Raw genomic sequence first — 5,809 nt, 5'->3', positions numbered from 1 at the left:
TCTGGTGAGCAGCAGGCTGTGAGAAAGTGGACATGGATCTGTTGAGCAGCAGGCTGTGAGGAAGTGGACATGGATCTGGTGAGCAGAACAAGTTGTTGTTTGGCAGTACTTTCAGTCAAAAGAAGACCATTGAAGTCCAGCTACATGTTCAATCTGTTCAATGATGATTGGTCTGGTGGTGGCGAGGACCCTAAACTATACACAACATGGCCGCTGTTACAACATCTGGTATGAAACATCCGAAAGAATATGAGCTGTGCATGAAGGAATCTCCAGACAGCAGCCAGAATGCAGCAACTTCAGTAGGCTGTGAGAAAGTGGACATGGAACTGGTTCAATGCAGTAGGCTGTGAGAAAGTGGACATGGATCTGGTGAGCAGTAGGCTGTGAGAAAGTGGACATGGATCTGGTGAGCAGTAGGCTGTGAGAAAGTGGACATGGATCTGGTGAGCAGCAGGCTGTGAGAAAGTGGACATGGATCTGGTGAGCAGCAGGCTGTGAGAAAGTGGACATGGATCTGGTGAGCAGTAGGCTGTGAGAAAGTGGACATGGATCTGTTGAGCAGTAGGCTGTGAGAAAGTGGACATGGAACTGGTTCAATGCAGTAGGCTGTGAGAAAGTGGACATGGATCTGGTGAGCAGTAGGCTGTGAGAAAGTGGACATGGATCTGGTGAGCAGTAGGCTGTGAGAAAGTGGACATGGATCTGGTGAGCAGTAGGCTGTGAGAAAGTGGACATGGATCTGGTGAGCAGCAGGCTGTGAGAAAGTGGACATGGATCTGTTGAGCAGCAGGCTGTGAGGAAGTGGACATGGATCTGGTGAGCAGAACAAGTTGTTGTTTGGCAGTACTTTCAGTCAAAAGAAGACCATTGAAGTCCAGCTACATGTTCAATCTGTTCAATGCTGATTGGTCTGGTGGTGGCGAGGACCCTAAACTATACACAACATGGCCGCTGTTACAACATCTGGTATGAAACATCCGAAAGAATATGAGCTGTGCATGAAGGAATCTCCAGACAGCAGCCAGAATGCAGCAACTTCAGTAGGCTGTGAGAAAGTGGACATGGAACTGGTTCAATGCAGTAGGCTGTGAGAAAGTGGACATGGATCTGGTGAGCAGTAGGCTGTGAGAAAGTGGACATGGATCTGGTGAGCAGTAGGCTGTGAGAAAGTGGACATGGATCTGGTGAGCAGCAGGCTGTGAGAAAGTGGACATGGATCTGGTTCAATGCAGTAGGCTGTGAGAAAGTGGACATGGATCTGGTGAGCAGTAGGCTGTGAGAAAGTGGACATGGATCTGGTGAGCAGTAGGCTGTGAGAAAGTGGACATGGATCTGGTGAGCAGCAGGCTGTGAGAAAGTGGACATGGACCTGGTGAGCAGAACAAGTTGTTGTTTGGCAGTACTTTCAGTCAAAAGAAGACCACTGAAGTCCAGCTACATGTTCAATCTGTTCAATGCTGATTGGTCTGGTGGTGGCGAGGACCCTAAACTATACACAACATGGCCGCTGTTACAACATCTGGTATGAAAACATCTGAAAGAATATGAGCTGTGCATGAAGGAATCTCCAGACAGCAGCCAGAATGCAGCAACTTCAGGTACGGCAAAGGAAGGACAGTCACTGTTTACTTCATTCATGTGTTTACTGGGTTCATGGACTGAGGATGGGAGGAGGATTAGGCAGCGGCGGCCTTAAGCATCTGGGTGCCCGTTTCAATAACTAATATGGGGCCTTACCCACATAAAACATAAACATAACAGAAAAAGCAAGGATTCCTGTTGGTTTGCATCAATGGTATGTTATTGTATTACGTGCACTTTCAGCTTAATTGATTTGCGCAGTATATTTTCAACTGTCTGGGCTGACTTAAAAAAAAACAAAAAACAGCTCAAACATCCCCTCAACTTGAATTATTTAACAAAAGCAAAGAAGAAAAAGTGTCTGACACTGAACCGAACTTTTCATAAATAATGATGGGCTCCGCGTTTTTTCAGCTCCGGTCAGCTCACCGGACGGCGGGCGTAGATTTCACCTGAGCCATTTTTAGAAATCCACCCTTCTGTGTTTGAGTGCTGAGAATGCCCTGATAAGTTCATCTTTTCGTTTTGTCACCTCGTGCTCAATTGAAATCCGAGCGAGAGTTGAGCCTCCTGGAGCATTGTTGACCTCAGGTGTGCTTTATCGCTGATTTTAAAATCAACAAGACCATAATTAAAAAAATATGAACATCATTCTGTGTTGCAGAAGACTTAAAACAAGCGATTGTGTTTTTATTAGCTTCAAGCGAGAGAAACTCCTCTCTCCGCTCGCTACAGTCACGGGCACTGTCATCATGAGTCGGAGAGCGATGCTGAGGTTTGGATGCAGTTCAACTAAACTGTTTCTGTAGATGTAGCTCAGAATCTGCAGGCCAGCGGTTTCTTTTGCTGGCACGGCAGTGACAGCAGCCGAGATCTCGCGCACAAGGTCCTCAGCATCCACATCGCCGAGGGTTTTTTCTATATATTTGTGCAGCTTTTTTTGAGGGTGTATTGTCAGTGGTACCGTGCGTTTTTACGTTTTGTGTGAAATTAAACTCCTCTATCTGAACGGGACCACTCCTAACAATATCAATTCATTGGTCATCGGCAATATGCTCCGGCCAGCACCCCGGGTCTGTCTCTGTAAACGGGGCTTTCTCCCTGGCATCTCCCTCACCTGTCTCAGCGGTAGGATCTTGATCGTCATGTTCTTGTTCTACTAACAATGTTTGGTCATCATTATTGCCAGCAGTTTCAGTTGAAGACGGATAATCTGTATTTTGGCTAGCATCCTGTGACGGGGGTTCGGCCGCTGCTGTCGCCGGTATAGGTTTACAGATGCTGGACCAAAGAAAGAGGTCACTTTTGGTAGACTGAATAAAGCTTTTCTTTTGTTGTCCGATATCTTTCGTCTTTTAGCACCACTGGCATATGTACGTTTCATTTCCTCTTAAAATTCTTTTCTTCAAAATAACATTTTAACCTAACGGCAAAAAGGCAAAGGTATAAAGAAATAAACTACCGGTATTATACTTCAGATCGCTTAAGCCGTTCACTGGGGCGGTAAACGTCGCCATGGTAACCGCGAGTTTGACCAATCAGAGACGTTAGTGTTGTTGTTGTTGAATTTTGGGTAGTGTAGTATTTCTCCAGAAGATCGCAAATAAAAAAGGTTGATTTCATACCTTGTGGCTTTTATAGGAGCAGAAACGTTTGTTTCGCAACATCGTAGCTCGTGGTCAATCTACCTTGGATGGTTTAGACATTATGGCTGAAAATTAATATCCTACGGAAAAAAATGAATGGGATTTTGCTGGTCTGTTGGGGCCCTCCTTGGAGGGCGGGGCCTGTTTCAATTGAAACGGGTGAAACATAGGTAAGGCCGCGTCTGGGATTAGGTATTCGGTTTCGGCAGAATCTTAACCAGTGGATTCAGGATTCGGCTGAACCCCAAAAAATCTGGATTCTGTGCATCCCTAACATAAATAAAAATAAAAATATTATTTCACTAAATGAGACAATTACATTTTTAAAATCGCAATTATTTCTGAGTCCAGTTAAATTTTTAATTGTTACAGGCCAAGTTTGAAAACATCAACAGCCCTGTCAGATTGCAATGTTGCACCTTCGCTTGAAGCAAAGAAGGAGGACACATGAGCTGTCACTCTTTAAACTGTTTGAGTGTTTGGTTAAAGATCAGCGCTGCATTATCCAGGCGAGTGATTCCCCTCAGTCTGCTGCAGCGAAGAACCACATCACACGTAAAATACAAACACAGTTCATCCACTAGGGCTGTGTGTTGGCAAGAATCTGGCGATACGATACATGGGTCACGATAATAATAATAATAATAATACATTTTATTTGCCTTTCTAAATACACAAGGACATCTTACAAGTTTAAAAGGGCATAAAAGAAGGAAATAGATTAAAATACATTTAGCTTCATAGTAATAGATTTTACAAAATAGACATCTGAAAAACGTCAGAAAAGCAATAAAAAAATTAGGCACTGTTAGGCACTGCTAGGCACTGTTAGGCCCTGTTAGGCACTGTTAGGCTCTGCTAGGCACTGTTAGGCACTGCTAGGCACTGTTAGGCCCTGTTAGGCACTGTTAGGCACTGCTAGTCACTGTTAGGCACTACTAGGCACTACTAGGCACTGCTAGTCACTGCTAGGCACTACTAGGCACTACTAGGCACTGCGCTGCGCACTGCACGCTGTTCGGTACTCAAGCACACTGTTAGGCACTACTAGGCACACTACGTTAGGCACTACTAGGCACTGCTAGGCACTACTAGTCACTACTAGGCACTGCTAGGCACTACTAGTCACTACTAGGCACTGTTAGGCACTGTTAGGCCCTGGTAGGCACTACTAGGCACTACTAGGCACTGCTAGTCACTGTTAGGCACTACTAGTCACTGTTAGGCACTGCTAGGCCCTGTTAGGCACTACTAGGCCCCGTTAGGCACTACTAGTCACTGTTAGGCCCTGTTAGGCACTACTAGGCACTACTAGGCACTGTTAGGCACTACTAGGCACTGCTAGGCACTACTAGTCACTACTAGGCACTGCTAGGCACTACTAGTCACTACTAGGCACTGCTAGGCACTGTTAGGCCCTGGTAGGCACTACTAGGCACTACTAGGCACTGCTAGTCACTGTTAGGCACTACTAGTCACTGTTAGGCACTGCTAGGCCCCGTTAGGCACTACTAGGCCCCGTTAGGCACTACTAGTCACTGTTAGGCCCTGTTAGGCACTACTAGGCCCTGTTAGGCACTACTAGGCACTGTTAGGCACTACTAGGCACTGTTAGGCACTACTAGGCACTGTTAGGCACTGCCAGGCACTTTTAGGCACTGTTAGGCACTGCGAGTCACTGTGAGTCATTACTAGGCACTTTTAGGCACTGTTAGGCACTGCTAGTCACTGTTAGGCCCTGTTAGGCACTGCTAGGCACTGTTAGGCACTACTAGGCCCTGTTAGGCACTGCTAGGCGAGGACACTAGTGGTGTGTCTCAGCGTAGCCATCTAGCGGTAGGGGTTTAAACACAACATAAACGTGAACCACTGTCTTACATGGATATTTTTGCACGTAAACAAAAAAAAATGTCAATATCGGGTTTTTGAAAATCGATACAGTATTGCAAAATAAAATATCGCGATACTCAAGTGTATTGAGTTTTTCTTACACCCCTATTATCCAGTATTCTCCTGTTAAGTTCACCTCCATCCTCTCCTCTAAACTTCACCTTTTTACTCTCGTAAACGTCTGCTAACAGTTGAGTTTTTACACAAAGGGGCGTAGGCTGCTGAAATGCAAAAAATAAGAACGGTGATTTCAGCTGAAACAGCCGATTTCATCACAATCACTTCCCTTTTTTAATGGGCCATGTGCAACAATGGAAAACACACACGCACAGATTTCCTCACTGACAGAATCTATCACAGTTTACTGTGAACACACACACACACACACACACACATATGATTTCCTCACTGACATAGCAGAGTGTACTATAGTTTACTGTGTGGGTAGAACCAGCTGTTTCCAACACTGGACCATTTATTGTTTCGCAATATTAACCATGTATTCCAAACATACGTGTAAAACTAGTGGTACTAAGTTGGTGTCACTGAAAAATAGCACTGAAAATGTGGCAAAAAGTGAAAGGAAAAAAAAGTGACAAAAACGTCAGAAAAGTGTCAAAAATATGCATTTATTTTAAACGTCAAAAAAGTGTTAATTTTGACCCAGAAGGACAACGAGTGCACAGTCG

Source organism: Perca fluviatilis, chromosome 7 (assembly GCF_010015445.1).
Source record: "Perca fluviatilis chromosome 7, GENO_Pfluv_1.0, whole genome shotgun sequence".
In the NCBI taxonomy this organism is placed as follows: Eukaryota; Metazoa; Chordata; class Actinopteri; order Perciformes; family Percidae; genus Perca; species Perca fluviatilis.
This window is presented reverse-complemented; position numbering follows the sequence as displayed.